Below are 25,643 nucleotides of genomic sequence, written 5' to 3' on the forward strand. Positions count from 1 at the left end.
TATGTTTTCCTTTATGTCTGGCTCACTTATATCTGAGGGTATATCTTCTTCCGCTTCTCTTACTGTTATAAATGCAGGAATCGTTAGATCATTTAGATGTTTTTCTTTAATTTCAATTCCTTCGCTCGAATCGGAAAATTTTCGGTATCTATATATTTAAATTATACCTATCTTTGGCACTTGTTAAATTTGTTCGTAACTTGATCAATAATTTAGATAATTTTGACCAATTCGCTTTATTTATTGCTGTCCTATTTTCATGTACTAAAGTTCTTGCCTTATTGAAAGAATCGACAAGGATCTTTGCATGTTTTTGAAATATATTTTTATAACAATGGTTTTCATTTTAATAATTTAGATTTTGTCCAGATCATTCGCCAGATTTTAACCGCCAATGTATTCTTAGATATTAATGGCGACACCGGACATGGGAAAACCGAAACAATATATTTAAAATGTTTTTATTTGATTTTACAAATATTACATATGTGGAAATTTGTTCTTTCTTAAGACTTCCGCATGTTTTGCAATTAAATGACGCTTTAAATTTGTTGCGTGAGAGCCTGCTAACTTCACACTAAAATTAAAATACTCCAAGCGCACCGAATCCATAAAAGCAAGTGAGGTGTAGAAACTGCATAAGCTTAGCAGCCATTTTCTTTATTTTCATTTTAATTAACTCGATCCACTGTGTAAGTAAGAACACTTTTGATGTTTGTAGATTTAGCAAAGCGAAGACCTGCTCTCAACTTGTTTAAAAAAATTACATTTATGGTTTATAGGGCTTAGCCAGCTAAGCCGAGGTATTGGTCTTGAATAATTCTGTTCTCTTCTTCTGGCTTGATTCTTACCGCTTCCGATTGCTAAGCTATGCCGACAGAGGCGGCGGCAGAGCTGCGGTCGACGCTTAGGTGTAAATGCTTAGGGCTGTCGGAGAGTCTCCGCGGAAGAAAGAGTTAGTATGTGCACCCTGGGAACTGCTTGGATTGTACTTTTGTCTGTAAATATTGTGGCCAAGTTCTACATGTTCGTACTTATATTAATGCATAACACTGAGTACAGTGTGCATTCGATATGTGAACATCTCCCTTCCTTTGAAAAATAAGGTAATTTTATGGAGATATTTTCTTAGGACATGTATATAAACATAAAGGAACATTTTATTTTATTTTTCTTTTTTTATCATATTATTATTATTTTTTTTTTGTTCGATTCAGAAAGTATTGTTAGAATCAAAAAGTAATATTTTTAATATTTTTTTGTACATTATAATTATGTTTCTTATTTTATGTAGGGCCTTCCGAGATATATTTAAAAGAATTAAAGTGATTACGAAATAAAAATTTTTAGCCTATCCGTATGCACTGTTGGTTTCTTATTCTTATTATTTGATTATGTTATCCTTGTCTTCTATACTTTCAACCTTATAGGGTCCAGTATATTTAGAGTCTAGCTTATGTCCTGTTTCATTTTTCAATAAGACTTTATTTTCTATAGGTATATCTACGTCATTAGTCAAAAGGTCATAAAATTCTTTGTTTTTCCTCTTATTTGCTTCTATCATAATTCTAGCTCTTTTATGTGCTACTTCTAATCTATATTTACTCTCTCTAGCATAATCATCTAAGTTATACATAGGCTCTATGTTTTTAATAGTATTAAATTGCTTTGGCAAATTTGATGTTTTTCCAAAAACTAACTCATATAGACAGTAATCATGTTGCATTGTTGGTGTAGTATTAAAGCAGTATACGAAATATTTCATATGTATGAGCGTATGTATTCATTAAATTTCTGTGACTACTGTTCCAACTGTCTGGTGGTGTGCTTTAGACATTATATTTTGAATTGTCTGCACAACTCCTTTATAATCGAATTTTATACTCGGTTCCGTACCTTAATATAAAAGACTCGAAAATAGCTTTTGCGACAGTGTTGGCACTTTTATTTGCAATCGGAATGGCAACTAAATATTTTGTAAAATCACATATAAGTGTGACTGCATATTCGTTACCATTATCCGATTTTGGTAGAGATAGATTGCGCCAACTGTGTCTATAATCACTCTGCCGAAAGCATTTATTGGAGTGCCAGTGATTGTTACTTTTGATTTTTGACATTTGTCAATGTAATTAGTATTAGTAATATCGGGTCATACCTATCCAATAGTAATACCTTTTGACCTTGGCTAAGGTTCTTGTTATTCCAGTGTGACCTACTTGCACTGGATCGTTGTGAAATGTAGACAGTATAGCTTCTTTTTCTTTATCATTATATATTCCGGTCACCGGGTTGAGTTGCGCTACTCTCAATGATTTTATTATCTTGTTGCCCATTTTTTTAAACTATCTATTGAAACTTGATCAAAGATTTTTTCCCTCGGTGCCACTTTTAGTTGGCTGATTTTATATATACCGGCTTGCATTTCAAGCCTTTGGAATAACTGACCTAAGTCGAGAACTCCATTAAAAAATAAATCGCTAACACATATCTTGCAATAATTTGTTTTCCATGTTTGAAGAAACAGGTGATTTACGTACTTTGTCATCATTGATGACTCCGTAAACATTTGGCTTTGAAGCTTTTTCTATAGATTGCCTTGACAACTCTGTTTCTTTTTCTCCTGCGCAGGATTGCTGTCTACTTTGATATCTTGTAGTGACTTTATTTATATTTTTGTTAATGACTTTTAGCTCTTCGATGGTTATTCTCGATAACGCATCTTCTACGTAATTGTCTTTACCCTTTAGATACTCTACAGTGAAGTTGTACTCTTCTATTTCAAGTCTTATTCGCGTGAATTTGGAACTCGGATTTATCATGGAAAATAGGCACATAAGTGGTCTGTGATCTGTTTTGATAGTAAAGTGTCTACCATAAATATATGGTCTGAAGTGTGTTATTGCCCAATGAATTGCCGTAAGTTCCTGTTCCGTTGTACTTTTGTTACTTTCACTTTACTTTGTAAACAATCTTGATGCGTATGCAACTGGTAGGTGGAGTCCATTTTTGTTTTGAGTTAAAACAGCTCCAGAGGATTGCTTACTAGCATCTGTTATTATGCAAACGTCTTTGCCGATATCTGGGTATTGTAACAATGTTGGTTCTATTAAAGCTGAATGAAAGCATTCAAGGGGATGCTATGGTATTTGCTATGTATATACCGTGCTAAATTTCTTGGTTTGGAATTAGTACACTGTCTTCTATTGAATCTATTTTAATTTTTCAGACAACTTGGGATCTCGCTGGCAGAATTATGGAGTTATTCCCAGAACAGGATATTATTGGAACATAAATTGGAAATTTTAAGTTGATTGGTCTAATTATAAAATTTATTTTTTAATTAAATCGATTCCTAATATTTTATCACAGGGAAAGCGAATCGTAAATTTACAAAATGAAAATTATGTGGGATTATATATTTAGTAGTCTGTATCTCAATTTCGGACCGAGTGTCAGGAAAAATATCTGCATTTTCTTTGAGGATTGATATGTTTGCACCAGTGTCTATTAAAAATAAAAGTTGCTTTCCTGTTGCTACATTTTTAAAAGTTGCAAATATATTTTGGCTGAGATTGTATGAATTTTTGTGGTTCCTATTGCTGGGTATCTAAAGGTTGTTGGGAGTTTCCCGAAATATTGTGGGTTACTCTGACGTTGCTGTTATTATTATTATTATTTTTAGAGTTATAACCTCTATATTGTTGGTTATTTCCTCTTTAATTTTCTCGGTAGTTGTTGTTAATGTTATAATTTTGGCCATTGTTTCGATTATAATTATTATAATAATTATTATTGTAATAATAATAATTTTATAATATCCAGGTTCATTGTCTCTACCTCGATAATTACCTCTGTAATTGTAATTACCGCACTGGCCATGTCCTCTATGGTTTTATACGAAACTTCATATTTCTCGGTGGTTTTGCCTTTCTGTCTTGTTTTAGCTATTTTAGCTTTGACTACGTCAGATGCTTAACCGACTATAGTGTCTTGCAATTTTTTTATGATAGAGTTTATTGTTAGTTCAGTCTGCACCTTGTATAATGCAGATCCTATAATTTTTGATTTAATTACTTCTACAGCCAAATCTTCGAATGTGCCTTTAGTCAAATTAACCAACTTCAAAGCTGTTACAAATCTTTGAAGGTGTATCTTTTGTCCGTTAAATTCCGGAATGGCGTTCGAGATATCTTTTATATATGCCCTTTTGACTGCTGGATCTGCTATTATGTTTTCCTTTATGTCTGGCTCACTTATATCTGAGGGTATATCTTCTTCCGCTTCTCTTACTGTTATAAATGCAGGAATCGTTAGATCATTTAGATGTTTTTCTTTAATTTCAATTCCTTCGCTCGAATCGGAAAATTTTCGGTATCGATATATTTAAATTATACCTATCTTTGGCACTTGTTAAATTTGTTCGTAACTTGATCAATAATTTAGATAATTTTGACCAATTCGCTTTAACCGCCAATGTATTCTTAGATATTAATGGCGACACCGGACATGGGAAAACCGAAACAATATATTTAAAATGATGTTTTTATTTGATTTTACAAATATTACATATGTGGAAATTTGTTCTTTCTTAAGACTTCCGCATGTTTTGCAATTAAATGACGCTTTAAATTTGTTGCGTGAGAGCCTGCTAACTTCACACTAAAATTAAAATACTCCAAGCGCACCGAATCCATAAAAGCAAGTGAGGTGTAGAAACTGCATAAGCTTAGCAGCCATTTTCTTTATTTTCATTTTAATTAACTCGATCCACTGTGTAAGTAAGAACACTTTTGATGTTTGTAGTTTTAGCAAAGCGAAGACCTGCTCTCAACTTGTTTAAAAAAATTACATTTATGGTTTATAGGGCTTAGCCAGCTAAGCCGAGGTCTTGGTCTTGAATAATTCTGTTCTCTTCTTCTGGCTTGATTCTTACCGCTTCCGATTGCTAAGCTATGCCGACAGAGGCGGCGGCAGAGCTGCGGTCGACGCTTAGGTGTAAATGCTTAGGGCTGTCGGAGAGTCTCCGCGGAAGAAAGAGTTAGTATGTGCACCCTGGGAACTGCTTGGATTGTACTTTTGTCTGTAAATATTGTGGCCAAGTTCTACATGTTCGTACTTATATTAATGCATAACACTGAGTACAGTGTGCATTCGATATGTGAACATGCTACATCTCCCTTCCTTTGAAAAATAAGGTAATTTTATGGAGATATTTTCTTAGGACATGTATATAAACATAAAGGAACATTTTATTTTATTTTTCTTTTTTTATCATATTATTATTATTTTTTTTTTGTTCGATTCAGAAAGTATTGTTAGAATCAAAAAGTAATATTTTTAATATTTTTTTGTACATTATAATTATGTTTCTTATTTTATGTATGGCCTTCCGAGATATATTTAAAAGAATTAAAGTGATTACGAAATAAAAATTTTTAGCCTATCCGTATGCACTGTTGGTTTCTTATTCTTATTATTTGATTATGTTATCCTTGTCTTCTATACTTTCAACCTTATAGGGTCCAGTATATTTAGAGTCTAGCTTATGTCCTGTTTCATTTTTCAATAAGACTTTATTTTCTATAGATATATCTACGTCATTAGTCAAAAGGTCATAAAATTCTTTGTTTTTCCTCTTATTTGCTTCTATCATAATTCTAGCTCTTTTATGTGCTACTTCTAATCTATATTTACTCTCTCTAGCATAATCATCTAAGTTATACATAGGCTCTATGTTTTTAATAGTATTAAATTGCTTTGGCAAATTTGATGTTTTTCCAAAAACTAACTCATATAGACAGTAATCATGTTGCATTGTGGGTGTAGTATTAAAGCAGTATACGAAATATTTCATATGTATGAGCGTATGTATTCATTAAATTTCTGTGACTACTGTTCCAACTGTCTGGTGGTGTGCTTTAGACATTATATTTTGAATTGTCTGCACAACTCCTTTATAATCGAATTTTATACTCGGTTCCGTACCTTAATATAAAAGACTCGAAAATAGCTTTTGCGACAGTGTTGGCACTTTTATTTGCAATCGGAATGGCAACTAAATATTTTGTAAAATCACATATAAGTGTGACTGCATATTCGTTACCATTATCCGATTTTGGTAGAGATAGATTGCGCCAACTGTGTCTATAATCACTCTGCCGAAAGCATTTATTGGAGTGCCAGTGATTGTTACTTTTGATTTTTGACATTTGTCAATATAATTAGTATTAGTAATATCGGGTCATACCTATCCAATAGTAATACCTTTTGACCTTGGCTAAGGTTCTTGTTATTCCAGTGTGACCTACTTGCACTGGATCGTTGTGAAATGTAGATAGTATAGCTTCTTTTTCTTTATCATTATATATTCCGGTCACCGGGTTGAGTTGAGCTACTCTCAATGATTTTATTATCTTGTTGCCCATTTTTTTAAACTATCTATTGAAACTTGATCAAAGATTTTTTCCCACGGTGCCACTTTTAGTTGACTGATTTTATATATACCGGCTTGCATTTCAAGCCTTTGGAATAACTGACCTAAGTCGAGAACTCCGTTAAAAAATAAATCGCTAACACATATCTTGCAATAATTTGTTTTCCATGTTTGAAGAAACAGGTGATTTACGTACTTTGTCATCATTGATGACTCCGTAAACATTTGGCTTTGAAGCTTTTTCTATAGATTGCCTTGACAACTCTGTTTCTTTTTCTCCTGCGCAGGATTGCTGTCTACTTTGATATCTTGTAGTGACTTTATTTATATTTTTGTTAATGACTTTTAGCTCTTCGATGGTTATTCTCGATAACGCATCTTCTACGTAATTGTCTTTACCCTTTAGATACTCTACAGTGAAGTTGTACTCTTCTATTTCAAGTCTTATTCGCGTGAATTTGGAACTCGGATTTATCATGGAAAATAGGCACATAAGTGGTCTGTGATCTGTTTTGATAGTAAAGTGTCTACCATAAATATATGGTCTGAAGTGTGTTATTGCCCAATGAATTGCCGTAAGTTCCTGTTCCGTTGTACTTTTGTTACTTTCACTTTACTTTGTAAACAATCTTGATGCGTATGCAACTGGTAGGTGGAGTCCATTTTTGTTTTGAGTTAAAACAGCTCCAGAGGATTGCTTACTAGCATCTGTTATTATGCAAACGTCTTTGCCGATATCTGGGTATTGTAACAATGTTGGTTCTATTAAAGCTGAATGAAAGCATTCAAGGGGATGCTATGGTATTTGCTATGTATATACCGTGCTAAATTTCTTGGTTTGGAATTAGTACACTGTCTTCTATTGAATCTATTTTAATTTTTCAGACAACTTGGGATCTCGCTGGCAGAATTATGGAGTTATTCCCAGAACAGGATATTATTGGAACATAAATTGGAAATTTTAAGTTGATTGGTCTAATTATAAAATTTATTTTTTAATTAAATCGATTCCTAATATTTTATCACAGGGAAAGCGAATCGTAAATTTACAAAATGAAAATTATGTGGGATTATATATTTAGTAGTCTGTATCTCAATTTCGGACCGAGTGTCAGGAAAAATATCTGCATTTTCTTTGAGGATTGATATGTTTGCACCAGTGTCTATTAAAAATAAAAGTTGCTTTCCTGTTGCTACATTTTTAAAAGTTGCAAATATATTTTGGCTGAGATTGTATGAATTTTTGTGGTTCCTATTGCTGGGTATCTAAAGGTTGTTGGGAGTTTCCCGAAATATTGTGGGTTACTCTGACGTTGCTGTTATTATTATTATTACTTTTAGAGTTATAACCTCTATATTGTTGGTTATTTCCTCTTTAATTTTCTCGGTAGTTGTTGTTAATGTTATAATTTTGGCCATTGTTTCGATTATAATTATTATAATAATTATTATTGTAATAATAATAATTTTATAATATCCAGGTTCATTGTCTCTACCTCGATAATTACCTCTGTAATTGTAATTACCGCACTGGCCATGTCCTCTATGGTTTTATACGAAACTTCAAGGAGCTTTCGTAAATTGTCTATTTCTTTTGTATATTTCTCGGTGGTTTTGCCTTTCTGTCTTGTTTTAGCTATTTTAGCTTTGACTACGTCAGATGCTTAACCGACTATAGTGTCTTGCAATTTTTTTATGATAGAGTTTATTGTTAGTTCAGTCTGCACCTTGTATAATGCAGATCCTATAATTTTTGATTTAATTACTTCTACAGCCAAATCTTCGAATGTGCCTTTAGTCAAATTAACCAACTTCAAAGCTGTTACAAATCTTTGAAGGTGTATCTTTTGTCCGTTAAATTCTGGAATGGCGTTCGAGATATCTTTTATATATGCCCTTTTGACTGCTGGATCTGCTATTATGTTTTCCTTTATGTCTGGCTCACTTATCTCTGAGGGTATATCTTCTTCCGCTTCTCTTACTGTTATAAATGCAGGAATCGTTAGATCATTTAGATGTTTTTCTTTAATTTCAATTCCTTCGCTCGAATCGGAAAATTTTCGGTATCGATATATTTAAATTATACCTATCTTTGGCACTTGTTAAATTTGTTCGTAACTTGATCAATAATTTAGATAATTTTGACCAATTCGCTTTATTTATTGCTGTCCTATTTTCATGTACTAAAGTTCTTGCCTTATTGAAAGAATCGACAAGGATCTTTGCATGTTTTTGAAATATATTTTTATAACAATGGTTTTCATTTTAATAATTTAGATTTTGTCCAGATCATTCGCCAGATTTTAACCGCCAATGTATTCTTAGATATTAATGGCGACACCGGACATGGGAAAACCGAAACAATATATTTAAAATGATGTTTTTATTTGATTTTACAAATATTACATATGTGGAAATTTGTTCTTTCTTAAGACTTCCGCATGTTTTGCAATTAAATGACGCTTTAAATTTGTTGCGTGAGAGCCTGCTAACTTCACACTAAAATTAAAATACTCCAAGCGCACCGAATCCATAAAAGCAAGTGAGGTGTAGAAACTGCATAAGCTTAGCAGCCATTTTCTTTATTTTCATTTTAATTAACTCGATCCACTGTGTAAGTAAGAACACTTTTGATGTTTGTAGTTTTAGCAAAGCGAAGACCTGCTCTCAACTTGTTTAAAAAAATTACATTTATGGTTTATAGGGCTTAGCCAGCTAAGCCGAGGTCTTGGTCTTGAATAATTCTGTTCTCTTCTTCTGGCTTGATTCTTACCGCTTCCGATTGCTAAGCTATGCCGACAGAGGCGGCGGCAGAGCTGCGGTCGACGCTTAGGTGTAAATGCTTAGGGCTGTCGGAGAGTCTCCGCGGAAGAAAGAGTTAGTATGTGCACCCTGGGAACTGCTTGGATTGTACTTTTGTCTGTAAATATTGTGGCCAAGTTCTACATGTTCGTACTTATATTAATGCATAACACTGAGTACAGTGTGCATTCGATATGTGAACATGCTACATCTCCCTTCCTTTGAAAAATAAGGTAATTTTATGGAGATATTTTCTTAGGACATGTATATAAACATAAAGGAACATTTTATTTTATTTTTCTTTTTTTATCATATTATTATTATTTTTTTTTTGTTCGATTCAGAAAGTATTGTTAGAATCAAAAAGTAATATTTTTAATATTTTTTTGTACATTATAATTATGTTTCTTATTTTATGTATGGCCTTCCGAGATATATTTAAAAGAATTAAAGTGATTACGAAATAAAAATTTTTAGCCTATCCGTATGCACTGTTGGTTTCTTATTCTTATTATTTGATTATGTTATCCTTGTCTTCTATACTTTCAACCTTATAGGGTCCAGTATATTTAGAGTCTAGCTTATGTCCTGTTTCATTTTTCAATAAGACTTTATTTTCTATAGATATATCTACGTCATTAGTCAAAAGGTCATAAAATTCTTTGTTTTTCCTCTTATTTGCTTCTATCATAATTCTAGCTCTTTTATGTGCTACTTCTAATCTATATTTACTCTCTCTAGCATAATCATCTAAGTTATACATAGGCTCTATGTTTTTAATAGTATTAAATTGCTTTGGCAAATTTGATGTTTTTCCAAAAACTAACTCATATAGACAGTAATCATGTTGCATTGTGGGTGTAGTATTAAAGCAGTATACGAAATATTTCATATGTATGAGCGTATGTATTCATTAAATTTCTGTGACTACTGTTCCAACTGTCTGGTGGTGTGCTTTAGACATTATATTTTGAATTGTCTGCACAACTCCTTTATAATCGAATTTTATACTCGGTTCCGTACCTTAATATAAAAGACTCGAAAATAGCTTTTGCGACAGTGTTGGCACTTTTATTTGCAATCGGAATGGCAACTAAATATTTTGTAAAATCACATATAAGTGTGACTGCATATTCGTTACCATTATCCGATTTTGGTAGAGATAGATTGCGCCAACTGTGTCTATAATCACTCTGCCGAAAGCATTTATTGGAGTGCCAGTGATTGTTACTTTTGATTTTTGACATTTGTCAATATAATTAGTATTAGTAATATCGGGTCATACCTATCCAATAGTCATACCTTTTGACCTTGGCTAAGGTTCTTGTTATTCCAGTGTGACCTACTTGCACTGGATCGTTGTGAAATGTAGACAGTATAGCTTCTTTTTCTTTATCATTATATATTCCGGTCACCGGGTTGAGTTGAGCTACTCTCAATGATTTTATTATCTTGTTGCCCATTTTTTTAAACTATCTATTGAAACTTGATCAAAGATTTTTTCCCACGGTGCCACTTTTAGTTGACTGATTTTATATATACCGCCTTGCATTTCAAGCCTTTGGAATAACTGACCTAAGTCGAGAACTCCGTTAAAAAATAAATCGCTAACACATATCTTGCAATAATTTGTTTTCCATGTTTGAAGAAACAGGTGATTTACGTACTTTGTCATCATTGATGACTCCGTAAACATTTGGCTTTGAAGCTTTTTCTATAGATTGCCTTGACAACTCTGTTTCTTTTTCTCCTGCGCAGGATTGCTGTCTACTTTGATATCTTGTAGTGACTTTATTTATATTTTTGTTAATGACTTTTAGCTCTTCGATGGTTATTCTCGATAACGCATCTTCTACGTAATTGTCTTTACCCTTTAGATACTCTACAGTGAAGTTGTACTCTTCTATTTCAAGTCTTATTCGCGTGAATTTGGAACTCGGATTTATCATGGAAAATAGGCACATAAGTGGTCTGTGATCTGTTTTGATAGTAAAGTGTCTACCATAAATATATGGTCTGAAGAGTGTTATTGCCCAATGAATTGCCGTAAGTTCCTGTTCCGTTGTACTTTTGTTACTTTCACTTTACTTTGTAAACAATCTTGATGCGTATGCAACTGGTAGGTGGAGTCCATTTTTGTTTTAAGTTAAAACAGCTCCAGAGGATTGCTTACTAGCATCTGTTATTATGCTGATATCTGGGTATTGTAACAATGTTGGTTCTATTAAAGCTGAATGAAAGCATTCAAGGGGATGCTATGGTATTTGCTATGTATATACCGTGCTAAATTTCTTGGTTTGGAATTAGTACACTGTCTTCTATTGAATCTATTTTAATTTTTCAGACAACTTGGGATCTCGCTGGCAGAATTATGGAGTTATTCCCAGAACAGGATATTATTGGAACATAAATTGGAAATTTTAAGTTGATTGGTCTAATTATAAAATTTATTTTTTAATTAAATCGATTCCTAATATTTTATCACAGGGAATAGCGAATCGTAAATTTACAAAATGAAAATTATGTGGGATTATATATTTAGTAGTCTGTATCTCAATTTCGGACCGAGTGTCAGGAAAAATATCTGCATTTTCTTTGAGGATTGATATGTTTGCACCAGTGTCTATTAAAAATAAAAGTTGCTTTCCTGTTGCTACATTTTTAAAAGTTGCAAATATATTTTGGCTGAGATTGTATGAATTTTTGTGGTTCCTATTGCTGGGTATCTAAAGGTTGTTGGGAGTTTCCCGAAATATTGTGGGTTACTCTGACGTTGCTGTTATTATTATTATTATTTTTAGAGTTATAACCTCTATATTGTTGGTTATTTCCTCTTTAATTTTCTCGGTAGTTGTTGTTAATGTTATAATTTTGGCCATTGTTTCGATTATAATTATTATAATAATTATTATTGTAATAATAATAATTTTATAATATCCAGGTTCATTGTCTCTACCTCGATAATTACCTCTGTAATTGTAATTACCGCACTGGCCATGTCCTCTATGGTTTTATACGAAACTTCAAGGAGCTTTCGTAAATTGTCTATTTCTTTTGTATATTTCTCGGTGGTTTTGCCTTTCTGTCTTGTTTTAGCTATTTTAGCTTTGACTACGTCAGATGCTTAACCGACTATAGTGTCTTGCAATTTTTTTATGATAGAGTTTATTGTTAGTTCAGTCTGCACCTTGTATAATGCAGATCCTATAATTTTTGATTTAATTACTTCTACAGCCAAATCTTCGAATGTGCCTTTAGTCAAATTAACCAACTTCAAAGCTGTTACAAATCTTTGAAGGTGTATCTTTTGTCCGTTAAATTCCGGAATGGCGTTCGAGATATCTTTTATATATGCCCTTTTGACTGCTGGATCTGCTATTATGTTTTCCTTTATGTCTGGCTCACTTATATCTGAGGGTATATCTTCTTCCGCTTCTCTTACTGTTATAAATGCAGGAATCGTTAGATCATTTAGATGTTTTTCTTTAATTTCAATTCCTTCGCTCGAATCGGAAAATTTTCGGTATCTATATATTTAAATTATACCTATCTTTGGCACTTGTTAAATTTGTTCGTAACTTGATCAATAATTTAGATAATTTTGACCAATTCGCTTTATTTATTGCTGTCCTATTTTCATGTACTAAAGTTCTTGCCTTATTGAAAGAATCGACAAGGATCTTTGCATGTTTTTGAAATATATTTTTATAACAATGGTTTTCATTTTAATAATTTAGATTTTGTCCAGATCATTCGCCAGATTTTAACCGCCAATGTATTCTTAGATATTAATGGCGACACCGGACATGGGAAAACCGAAACAATATATTTAAAATGATGTTTTTATTTGATTTTACAAATATTACATATGTGGAAATTTGTTCTTTCTTAAGACTTCCGCATGTTTTGCAATTAAATGACGCTTTAAATTTGTTGCGTGAGAGCATGCTAACTTCACACTAAAATTAAAATACTCCAAGCGCACCGAATCCATAAAAGCAAGTGAGGTGTAGAAACTGCATAAGCTTAGCAGCCATTTTCTTTATTTTCATTTTAATTAACTCGATCCACTGTGTAAGTAAGAACACTTTTGATGTTTGTAGTTTTAGCAAAGCGAAGACCTGCTCTCAACTTGTTTAAAAAAATTACATTTATGGTTTATAGGGCTTAGCCAGCTAAGCCGAGGTCTTGGTCTTGAATAATTCTGTTCTCTTCTTCTGGCTTGATTCTTACCGCTTCCGATTGCTAAGCTATGCCGACAGAGGCGGCGGCAGAGCTGCGGTCGACGCTTAGGTGTAAATGCTTAGGGCTGTCGGAGAGTCTCCGCGGAAGAAAGAGTTAGTATGTGCACCCTGGGAACTGCTTGGATTGTACTTTTGTCTGTAAATATTGTGGCCAAGTTCTACATGTTCGTACTTATATTAATGCATAACACTGAGTACAGTGTGCATTCGATATGTGAACATGCTACATCTCCCTTCCTTTGAAAAATAAGGTAATTTTATGGAGATATTTTCTTAGGACATGTATATAAACATAAAGGAACATTTTATTTTATTTTTCTTTTTTTATCATATTATTATTATTTTTTTTTTGTTCGATTCAGAAAGTATTGTTAGAATCAAAAAGTAATATTTTTAATATTTTTTTGTACATTATAATTATGTTTCTTATTTTATGTATGGCCTTCCGAGATATATTTAAAAGAATTAAAGTGATTACGAAATAAAAATTTTTAGCCTATCCGTATGCACTGTTGGTTTCTTATTCTTATTATTTGATTATGTTATCCTTGTCTTCTATACTTTCAACCTTATAGGGTCCAGTATATTTAGAGTCTAGCTTATGTCCTGTTTCATTTTTCAATAAGACTTTATTTTCTATAGATATATCTACGTCATTAGTCAAAAGGTCATAAAATTCTTTGTTTTTCCTCTTATTTGCTTCTATCATAATTCTAGCTCTTTTATGTGCTACTTCTAATCTATATTTACTCTCTCTAGCATAATCATCTAAGTTATACATAGGCTCTATGTTTTTAATAGTATTAAATTGCTTTGGCAAATTTGATGTTTTTCCAAAAACTAACTCATATAGACAGTAATCATGTTGCATTGTGGGTGTAGTATTAAAGCAGTATACGAAATATTTCATATGTATGAGCGTATGTATTCATTAAATTTCTGTGACTACTGTTCCAACTGTCTGGTGGTGTGCTTTAGACATTATATTTTGAATTGTCTGCACAACTCCTTTATAATCGAATTTTATACTCGGTTCCGTACCTTAATATAAAAGACTCGAAAATAGCTTTTGCGACAGTGTTGGCACTTTTATTTGCAATCGGAATGGCAACTAAATATTTTGTAAAATCACATATAAGTGTGACTGCATATTCGTTACAATTATCCGATTTTGGTAGAGATAGATTGCGCCAACTGTGTCTATAATCACTCTGCCGAAAGCATTTATTGGAGTGCCAGTGATTGTTACTTTTGATTTTTGACATTTGTCAATATAATTAGTATTAGTAATATCGGGTCATACCTATCCAATAGTAATACCTTTTGACCTTGGCTAAGGTTCTTGTTATTCCAGTGTGACCTACTTGCACTGGATCGTTGTGAAATGTAGATAGTATAGCTTCTTTTTCTTTATCATTATATATTCCGGTCACCGGGTTGAGTTGAGCTACTCTCAATGATTTTATTATCTTGTTGCCCATTTTTTTAAACTATCTATTGAAACTTGATCAAAGATTTTTTCCCACGGTGCCACTTTTAGTTGACTGATTTTATATATACCGGCTTGCATTTCAAGCCTTTGGAATAACTGACCTAAGTCGAGAACTCCGTTAAAAAATAAATCGCTAACACATATCTTGCAATAATTTGTTTTCCATGTTTGAAGAAACAGGTGATTTACGTACTTTGTCATCATTGATGACTCCGTAAACATTTGGCTTTGAAGCTTTTTCTATAGATTGCCTTGACAACTCTGTTTCTTTTTCTCCTGCGCAGGATTGCTGTCTACTTTGATATCTTGTAGTGACTTTATTTATATTTTTGTTAATGACTTTTAGCTCTTCGATGGTTATTCTCGATAACGCATCTTCTACGTAATTGTCTTTACCCTTTAGATACTCTACAGTGAAGTTGTACTCTTCTATTTCAAGTCTTATTCGCGTGAATTTGGAACTCGGATTTATCATGGAAAATAGGCACATAAGTGGTCTGTGATCTGTTTTGATAGTAAAGTGTCTACCATAAATATATGGTCTGAAGTGTGTTATTGCCCAATGAATTGCCGTAAGTTCCTGTTCCGTTGTACTTTTGTTACTTTCACTTTACTTTGTAAACAATCTTGATGCGTATGCAACTGGTAGGTGGAGTCCATTTTTGTTTTGAGTTAAAACAGCTCCAGAGGATTGCTTACTAGCATCTGTTATTATGCAAACGTCTTTGCCGATATCTGGGTATTGTAACAATGTTGGTTCTATTAAAGCTGAATGAAAGCATTCAAGGGGATGCTATGGTATTTGCTATGTATATACCGTGCTAAATTTCTTGGTTTGGAATTAGTACACTGTCTTCTATTGAATCTATTTTAATTTTTCAGACAACTTGGGATCTCGCTGGCAGAATTATGGAGTAATTCCCAGAACAGGATATTATTGGAACATAAATTGGAAATTTTAAGTTGATTGGTCTAATTATAAAATTTATTTTTTAATTAAATCGATTCCTAATATTTTATCACAGGGAATAGCGAATCGTAAATTTACAAAATGAAAATTATGTGGGATTATATATTTAGTAGTCTGTATCTCAATTTCGGACCGAGTGTCAGGAAAAATATCTGCATTTTCTTTGAGGATTGATATGTTTGCACCAGTGTCTATTAAAAATAAAAGTTGCTTTCCTGTTGCTACATTTTTAAAAGTTGCAAATATATTTTGGCTGAGATTGTATGAATTTTTGTGGTTCCTATTGCTGGGTATCTAAAGGTTGTTGGGAGTTTCCCGAAATATTGTGGGTTACTCTGACGTTGCTGTTATTATTATTATTATTTTTAGAGTTATAACCTCTATATTGTTGGTTATTTCCTCTTTAATTTTCTCGGTAGTTGTTGTTAATGTTATAATTTTGGCCATTGTTTCGATTATAATTATTATAATAATTATTATTGTAATAATAATAATTTTATAATATCCAGGTTCATTGTCTCTACCTCGATAATTACCTCTGTAATTGTAATTACCGCACTGGCCATGTCCTCTATGGTTTTATACGAAACTTCAAGGAGCTTTCGTAAATTGTCTATTTCTTTTGTATATTTCTCGGTGGTTTTGCCTTTCTGTCTTGTTTTAGCTATTTTAGCTTTGACTACGTCAGATGCTTAACCGACTATAGTGTCTTGCAATTTTTTTATGATAGAGTTTATTGTTAGTTCAGTCTGCACCTTGTATAATGCAGATCCTATAATTTTTGATTTAATTACTTCTACAGCCAAATCTTCGAATGTGCCTTTAGTCAAATTAACCAACTTCAAAGCTGTTACAAATCTTTGAAGGTGTATCTTTTGTCCGTTAAATTCCGGAATGGCGTTCGAGATATCTTTTATATATGCCCTTTTGACTGCTGGATCTGCTATTATGTTTTCCTTTATGTCTGGCTCACTTATATCTGAGGGTATATCTTCTTCCGCTTCTCTTACTGTTATAAATGCAGGAATCGTTAGATCATTTAGATGTTTTTCTTTAATTTCAATTCCTTCGCTCGAATCGGAAAATTTTCGGTATCTATATATTTAAATTATACCTATCTTTGGCACTTGTTAAATTTGTTCGTAACTTGATCAATAATTTAGATAATTTTGACCAATTCGCTTTATTTATTGCTGTCCTATTTTCATGTACTAAAGTTCTTGCCTTATTGAAAGAATCGACAAGGATCTTTGCATGTTTTTGAAATATATTTTTATAACAATGGTTTTCATTTTAATAATTTAGATTTTGTCCAGATCATTCGCCAGATTTTAACCGCCAATGTATTCTTAGATATTAATGGCGACACCGGACATGGGAAAACCGAAACAATATATTTAAAATGTTTTTATTTGATTTTACAAATATTACATATGTGGAAATTTGTTCTTTCTTAAGACTTCCGCATGTTTTGCAATTAAATGACGCTTTAAATTTGTTGCGTGAGAGCCTGCTAACTTCACACTAAAATTAAAATACTCCAAGCGCACCGAATCCATAAAAGCAAGTGAGGTGTAGAAACTGCATAAGCTTAGCAGCCATTTTCTTTATTTTCATTTTAATTAACTCGATCCACTGTGTAAGTAAGAACACTTTTGATGTTTGTAGTTTTAGCAAAGCGAAGACCTGCTCTCAACTTGTTTAAAAAAATTACATTTATGGTTTATAGGGCTTAGCCAGCTAAGCCGAGGTCTTGGTCTTGAATAATTCTGTTCTCTTCTTCTGGCTTGATTCTTACCGCTTCCGATTGCTAAGCTATGCCGACAGAGGCGGCGGCAGAGCTGCGGTCGACGCTTAGGTGTAAATGCTTAGGGCTGTCGGAGAGTCTCCGCGGAAGAAAGAGTTAGTATGTGCACCCTGGGAACTGCTTGGATTGTACTTTTGTCTGTAAATATTGTGGCCAAGTTCTACATGTTCGTACTTATATTAATGCATAACACTGAGTACAGTGTGCATTCGATATGTGAACATGCTACATCTCCCTTCCTTTGAAAAATAAGGTAATTTTATGGAGATATTTTCTTAGGACATGTATATAAACATAAAGGAACATTTTATTTTATTTTTCTTTTTTTATCATATTATTATTATTTTTTTTTTGTTCGATTCAGAAAGTATTGTTAGAATCAAAAAGTAATATTTTTAATATTTTTTTGTACATTATAATTATGTTTCTTATTTTATGTATGGCCTTCCGAGATATATTTAAAAGAATTAAAGTGATTACGAAATAAAAATTTTTAGCCTATCCGTATGCACTGTTGGTTTCTTATTCTTATTATTTGATTATGTTATCCTTGTCTTCTATACTTTCAACCTTATAGGGTCCAGTATATTTAGAGTCTAGCTTATGTCCTGTTTCATTTTTCAATAAGACTTTATTTTCTATAGATATATCTACGTCATTAGTCAAAAGGTCATAAAATTCTTTGTTTTTCCTCTTATTTGCTTCTATCATAATTCTAGCTCTTTTATGTGCTACTTCTAATCTATATTTACTCTCTCTAGCATAATCATCTAAGTTATACATAGGCTCTATGTTTTTAATAGTATTAAATTGCTTTGGCAAATTTGATGTTTTTCCAAAAACTAACTCATATAGACAGTAATCATGTTGCATTGTGGGTGTAGTATTAAAGCAGTATACGAAATATTTCATATGTATGAGCGTATGTATTCATTAAATTTCTGTGACTACTGTTCCAACTGTCTGGTGGTGTGCTTTAGACATTATATTTTGAATTGTCTGCACAACTCCTTTATAATCGAATTTTATACTCGGTTCCGTACCTTAATATAAAAGACTCGAAAATAGCTTTTGCGACAGTGTTGGCACTTTTATTTGCAATCGGAATGGCAACTAAATATTTTGTAAAATCACATATAAGTGTGACTGCATATTCGTTACAATTATCCGATTTTGGTAGAGATAGATTGCGCCAACTGTGTCTATAATCACTCTGCCGAAAGCATTTATTGGAGTGCCAGTGATTGTTACTTTTGATTTTTGACATTTGTCAATATAATTAGTATTAGTAATATCGGGTCATACCTATCCAATAGTAATACCTTTTGACCTTGGCTAAGGTTCTTGTTATTCCAGTGTGACCTACTTGCACTGGATCGTTGTGAAATGTAGATAGTATAGCTTCTTTTTCTTTATCATTATATATTCCGGTCACCGGGTTGAGTTGAGCTACTCTCAATGATTTTATTATCTTGTTGCCCATTTTTTTAAACTATCTATTGAAACTTGATCAAAGATTTTTTCCCACGGTGCCACTTTTAGTTGACTGATTTTATATATACCGGCTTGCATTTCAAGCCTTTGGAATAACTGACCTAAGTCGAGAACTCCGTTAAAAAATAAATCGCTAACACATATCTTGCAATAATTTGTTTTCCATGTTTGAAGAAACAGGTGATTTACGTACTTTGTCATCATTGATGACTCCGTAAACATTTGGCTTTGAAGCTTTTTCTATAGATTGCCTTGACAACTCTGTTTCTTTTTCTCCTGCGCAGGATTGCTGTCTACTTTGATATCTTGTAGTGACTTTATTTATATTTTTGTTAATGACTTTTAGCTCTTCGATGGTTATTCTCGATAACGCATCTTCTACGTAATTGTCTTTACCCTTTAGATACTCTACAGTGAAGTTGTACTCTTCTATTTCAAGTCTTATTCGCGTGAATTTGGAACTCGGATTTATCATGGAAAATAGGCACATAAGTGGTCTGTGATCTGTTTTGATAGTAAAGTGTCTACCATAAATATATGGTCTGAAGTGTGTTATTGCCCAATGAATTGCCGTAAGTTCCTGTTCCGTTGTACTTTTGTTACTTTCACTTTACTTTGTAAACAATCTTGATGCGTATGCAACTGGTAGGTGGAGTCCATTTTTGTTTTGAGTTAAAACAGCTCCAGAGGATTGCTTACTAGCATCTGTTATTATGCAAACGTCTTTGCCGATATCTGGGTATTGTAACAATGTTGGTTCTATTAAAGCTGAATGAAAGCATTCAAGGGGATGCTATGGTATTTGCTATGTATATACCGTGCTAAATTTCTTGGTTTGGAATTAGTACACTGTCTTCTATTGAATCTATTTTAATTTTTCAGACAACTTGGGATCTCGCTGGCAGAATTATGGAGTTATTCCCAGAACAGGATATTATTGGAACATAAATTGGAAATTTTAAGTTGATTGGTCTAATTATAAAATTTATTTTTTAATTAAATCGATTCCTAATATTTTATCACAGGGAAAGCGAATCGTAAATTTACAAAATGAAAATTATGTGGGATTATATATTTAGTAGTCTGTATCTCAATTTCGGACCGAGTGTCAGGAAAAATATCTGCATTTTCTTTGAGGATTGATATGTTTGCACCAGTGTCTATTAAAAATAAAAGTTGCTTTCCTGTTGCTACATTTTTAAAAGTTGCAAATATATTTTGGCTGAGATTGTATGAATTTTTGTGGTTCCTATTGCTGGGTATCTAAAGGTTGTTGGGAGTTTCCCGAAATATTGTGGGTTACTCTGACGTTGCTGTTATTATTATTATTACTTTTAGAGTTATAACCTCTATATTGTTGGTTATTTCCTCTTTAATTTTCTCGGTAGTTGTTGTTAATGTTATAATTTTGGCCATTGTTTCGATTATAATTATTATAATAATTATTATTGTAATAATAATAATTTTATAATATCCAGGTTCATTGTCTCTACCTCGATAATTACCTCTGTAATTGTAATTACCGCACTGGCCATGTCCTCTATGGTTTTATACGAAACTTCAAGGAGCTTTCGTAAATTGTCTATTTCTTTTGTATATTTCTCGGTGGTTTTGCCTTTCTGTCTTGTTTTAGCTATTTTAGCTTTGACTACGTCAGATGCTTAACCGACTATAGTGTCTTGCAATTTTTTTATGATAGAGTTTATTGTTAGTTCAGTCTGCACCTTGTATAATGCAGATCCTATAATTTTTGATTTAATTACTTCTACAGCCAAATCTTCGAATGTGCCTTTAGTCAAATTAACCAACTTCAAAGCTGTTACAAATCTTTGAAGGTGTATTTTTTGTCCGTTAAACTCTGGAATGGCGTTCGAGATATCTTTTATATATGCCCTTTTGACTGCTGGATCTGCTATTATGTTTTCCTTTATGTCTGGCTCACTTATCTCTGAGGGTATATCTTCTTCCGCTTCTCTTACTGTTATAAATGCAGGAATCGTTAGATCATTTAGATGTTTTTCTTTAATTTCAATTCCTTCGCTCGAATCGGAAAATTTTCGGTATCGATATATTTAAATTATACCTATCTTTGGCACTTGTTAAATTTGTTCGTAACTTGATCAATAATTTAGATAATTTTGACCAATTCGCTTTATTTATTGCTGTCCTATTTTCATGTACTAAAGTTCTTGCCTTATTGAAAGAATCGACAAGGATCTTTGCATGTTTTTGAAATATATTTTTATAACAATGGTTTTCATTTTAATAATTTAGATTTTGTCCAGATCATTCGCCAGATTTTAACCGCCAATGTATTCTTAGATATTAATGGCGACACCGGACATGGGAAAACCGAAACAATATATTTAAAATGATGTTTTTATTTGATTTTACAAATATTACATATGTGGAAATTTGTTCTTTCTTAAGACTTCCGCATGTTTTGCAATTAAATGACGCTTTAAATTTGTTGCGTGAGAGCCTGCTAACTTCACACTAAAATTAAAATACTCCAAGCGCACCGAATCCATAAAAGCAAGTGAGGTGTAGAAACTGCATAAGCTTAGCAGCCATTTTCTTTATTTTCATTTTAATTAACTCGATCCACTGTGTAAGTAAGAACACTTTTGATGTTTGTAGTTTTAGCAAAGCGAAGACCTGCTCTCAACTTGTTTAAAAAAATTACATTTATGGTTTATAGGGCTTAGCCAGCTAAGCCGAGGTCTTGGTCTTGAATAATTCTGTTCTCTTCTTCTGGCTTGATTCTTACCGCTTCCGATTGCTAAGCTATGCCGACAGAGGCGGCGGCAGAGCTGCGATCGACGCTTAGGTGTAAATGCTTAGGGCTGTCGGAGAGTCTCCGCGGAAGAAAGAGTTAGTATGTGCACCCTGGGAACTGCTTGGATTGTACTTTTGTCTGTAAATATTGTGGCCAAGTTCTACATGTTCGTACTTATATTAATGCATAACACTGAATACAGTGTGCATTCGATATGTGAACATGCTACATCTCCCTTCCTTTGAAAAATAAGGTAATTTTATGGAGATATTTTCTTAGGACATGTATATAAACATAAAGGAACATTTTATTTTATTTTTCTTTTTTTATCATATTATTATTATTTTTTTTTTGTTCGATTCAGAAAGTATTGTTAGAATCAAAAAGTAATATTTTTAATATTTTTTTGTACATTATAATTATGTTTCTTATTTTATGTATGGCCTTCCGAGATATATTTAAAAGAATTAAAGTGATTACGAAATAAAAATTTTTAGCCTATCCGTATGCACTGTTGGTTTCTTATTCTTATTATTTGATTATGTTATCCTTGTCTTCTATACTTTCAACCTTATAGGGTCCAGTATATTTAGAGTCTAGCTTATGTCCTGTTTCATTTTTCAATAAGACTTTATTTTCTATAGATATATCTACGTCATTAGTCAAAAGGTCATAAAATTCTTTGTTTTTCCTCTTATTTGCTTCTATCATAATTCTAGCTCTTTTATGTGCTACTTCTAATCTATATTTACTCTCTCTAGCATAATCATCTAAGTTATACATAGGCTCTATGTTTTTAATAGTATTAAATTGCTTTGGCAAATTTGATGTTTTTCCAAAAACTAACTCATATAGACAGTAATCATGTTGCATTGTGGGTGTAGTATTAAAGCAGTATACGAAATATTTCATATGTATGAGCGTATGTATTCATTAAATTTCTGTGACTACTGTTCCAACTGTCTGGTGGTGTGCTTTAGACATTATATTTTGAATTGTCTGCACAACTCCTTTATAATCGAATTTTATACTCGGTTCCGTACCTTAATATAAAAGACTCGAAAATAGCTTTTGCGACAGTGTTGGCACTTTTATTTGCAATCGGAATGGCAACTAAATATTTTGTAAAATCACATATAAGTGTGACTGCATATTCGTTACCATTATCCGATTTTGGTAGAGATAGATTGCGCCAACTGTGTCTATAATCACTCTGCCGAAAGCATTTATTGGAGTGCCAGTGATTGTTACTTTTGATTTTTGACATTTGTCAATATAATTAGTATTAGTAATATCGGGTCATACCTATCCAATAGTAATACCTTTTGACCTTGGCTAAGGTTCTTGTTATTCCAGTGTGACCTACTTGCACTGGATCGTTGTGAAATGTAGACAGTATAGCTTCTTTTTCTTTATCATTATATATTCCGGTCACCGGGTTGAGTTGAGCTACTCTCAATGATTTTATTATCTTGTTGCCCATTTTTTTAAACTATCTATTGAAACTTGATCAAAGATTTTTTCCCACGGTGCCACTTTTAGTTGACTGATTTTATATATACCGCCTTGCATTTCAAGCCTTTGGAATAACTGACCTAAGTCGAGAACTCCGTTAAAAAATAAATCGCTAACACATATCTTGCAATAATTTGTTTTCCATGTTTGAAGAAACAGGTGATTTACGTACTTTGTCATCATTGATGACTCCGTAAACATTTGGCTTTGAAGCTTTTTCTATAGATTGCCTTGACAACTCTGTTTCTTTTTCTCCTGCGCAGGATTGCTGTCTACTTTGATATCTTGTAGTGACTTTATTTATATTTTTGTTAATGACTTTTAGCTCTTCGATGGTTATTCTCGATAACGCATCTTCTACGTAATTGTCTTTACCCTTTAGATACTCTACAGTGAAGTTGTACTCTTCTATTTCAAGTCTTATTCGCGTGAATTTGGAACTCGGATTTATCATGGAAAATAGGCACATAAGTGGTCTGTGATCTGTTTTGATAGTAAAGTGTCTACCATAAATATATGGTCTGAAGAGTGTTATTGCCCAATGAATTGCCGTAAGTTCCTGTTCCGTTGTACTTTTGTTACTTTCACTTTACTTTGTAAACAATCTTGATGCGTATGCAACTGGTAGGTGGAGTCCATTTTTGTTTTGAGTTAAAACAGCTCCAGAGGATTGCTTACTAGCATCTGTTATTATGCTGATATCTGGGTATTGTAACAATGTTGGTTCTATTAAAGCTGAATGAAAGCATTCAAGGGGATGCTATGGTATTTGCTATGTATATACCGTGCTAAATTTCTTGGTTTGGAATTAGTACACTGTCTTCTATTGAATCTATTTTAATTTTTCAGACAACTTGGGATCTCGCTGGCAGAATTATGGAGTTATTCCCAGAACAGGATATTATTGGAACATAAATTGGAAATTTTAAGTTGATTGGTCTAATTATAAAATTTATTTTTTAATTAAATCGATTCCTAATATTTTATCACAGGGAATAGCGAATCGTAAATTTACAAAATGAAAATTATGTGGGATTATATATTTAGTAGTCTGTATCTCAATTTCGGACCGAGTGTCAGGAAAAATATCTGCATTTTCTTTGAGGATTGATATGTTTGCACCAGTGTCTATTAAAAATAAAAGTTGCTTTCCTGTTGCTACATTTTTAAAAGTTGCAAATATATTTTGGCTGAGATTGTATGAATTTTTGTGGTTCCTATTGCTGGGTATCTAAAGGTTGTTGGGAGTTTCCCGAAATATTGTGGGTTACTCTGACGTTGCTGTTATTATTATTATTATTTTTAGAGTTATAACCTCTATATTGTTGGTTATTTCCTCTTTAATTTTCTCGGTAGTTGTTGTTAATGTTATAATTTTGGCCATTGTTTCGATTATAATTATTATAATAATTATTATTGTAATAATAATAATTTTATAATATCCAGGTTCATTGTCTCTACCTCGATAATTACCTCTGTAATTGTAATTACCGCACTGGCCATGTCCTCTATGGTTTTATACGAAACTTCAAGGAGCTTTCGTAAATTGTCTATTTCTTTTGTATATTTCTCGGTGGTTTTGCCTTTCTGTCTTGTTTTAGCTATTTTAGCTTTGACTACGTCAGATGCTTAACCGACTATAGTGTCTTGCAATTTTTTTATGATAGAGTTTATTGTTAGTTCAGTCTGCACCTTGTATAATGCAGATCCTATAATTTTTGATTTAATTACTTCTACAGCCAAATCTTCGAATGTGCCTTTAGTCAAATTAACCAACTTCAAAGCTGTTACAAATCTTTGAAGGTGTATTTTTTGTCCGTTAAACTCTGGAATGGCGTTCGAGATATCTTTTATATATGCCCTTTTGACTGCTGGATCTGCTATTATGTTTTCCTTTATGTCTGGCTCACTTATCTCTGAGGGTATATCTTCTTCCGCTTCTCTTACTGTTATAAATGCAGGAATCGTTAGATCATTTAGATGTTTTTCTTTAATTTCAATTCCTTCGCTCGAATCGGAAAATTTTCGGTATCGATATATTTAAATTATACCTATCTTTGGCACTTGTTAAATTTGTTCGTAACTTGATCAATAATTTAGATAA

The 25,643-nt window shown here is 32.6% G+C and overlaps 5 long non-coding RNA genes across 6 annotated transcripts; all 5 read left to right on the forward strand.

Annotated features, from left to right (window-relative positions):
* Positions 1 to 490: 490 nt before the first annotated feature.
* Positions 491 to 3,551, forward strand: LOC127011697 (uncharacterized). The gene is made up of 2 exons (XR_007764953.1): positions 491 to 692; positions 3,230 to 3,551. It is a non-coding gene; the product is annotated as an uncharacterized LOC127011697 (long non-coding RNA).
* A 2,636-nt stretch (positions 3,552 to 6,187) lies between these two features.
* Positions 6,188 to 7,643, forward strand: LOC127011695 (uncharacterized). The gene is made up of 2 exons (XR_007764950.1): positions 6,188 to 7,011; positions 7,322 to 7,643. It is a non-coding gene; the product is annotated as an uncharacterized LOC127011695 (long non-coding RNA).
* A 3,083-nt stretch (positions 7,644 to 10,726) lies between these two features.
* On the forward strand, positions 10,727 to 11,905 carry LOC127011698 (uncharacterized). The gene is made up of 2 exons (XR_007764954.1): positions 10,727 to 11,284; positions 11,583 to 11,905. It is a non-coding gene; the product is annotated as an uncharacterized LOC127011698 (long non-coding RNA).
* A 1,835-nt stretch (positions 11,906 to 13,740) lies between these two features.
* Positions 13,741 to 20,449, forward strand: LOC127011696 (uncharacterized). Of its 2 annotated transcripts, none has more exons than XR_007764952.1 (2): positions 13,741 to 15,546; positions 20,128 to 20,449. It is a non-coding gene; the product is annotated as an uncharacterized LOC127011696 (long non-coding RNA). The 2 variants fall into 2 exon arrangements; XR_007764951.1 differs by lacking the exon at positions 13,741 to 15,546 and adding an exon at positions 18,012 to 19,817.
* A 1,844-nt stretch (positions 20,450 to 22,293) lies between these two features.
* LOC127011699 (uncharacterized) lies at positions 22,294 to 24,711 on the forward strand. The gene is made up of 2 exons (XR_007764955.1): positions 22,294 to 24,090; positions 24,389 to 24,711. It is a non-coding gene; the product is annotated as an uncharacterized LOC127011699 (long non-coding RNA).
* The last annotated feature ends 932 nt before the right edge of the window (positions 24,712 to 25,643 follow it).

This window comes from Drosophila biarmipes, unplaced genomic scaffold, assembly GCF_025231255.1.
Source record: "Drosophila biarmipes strain raj3 unplaced genomic scaffold, RU_DBia_V1.1 ptg000005l, whole genome shotgun sequence".
Classification (NCBI taxonomy): domain Eukaryota; kingdom Metazoa; phylum Arthropoda; class Insecta; order Diptera; family Drosophilidae; genus Drosophila; species Drosophila biarmipes.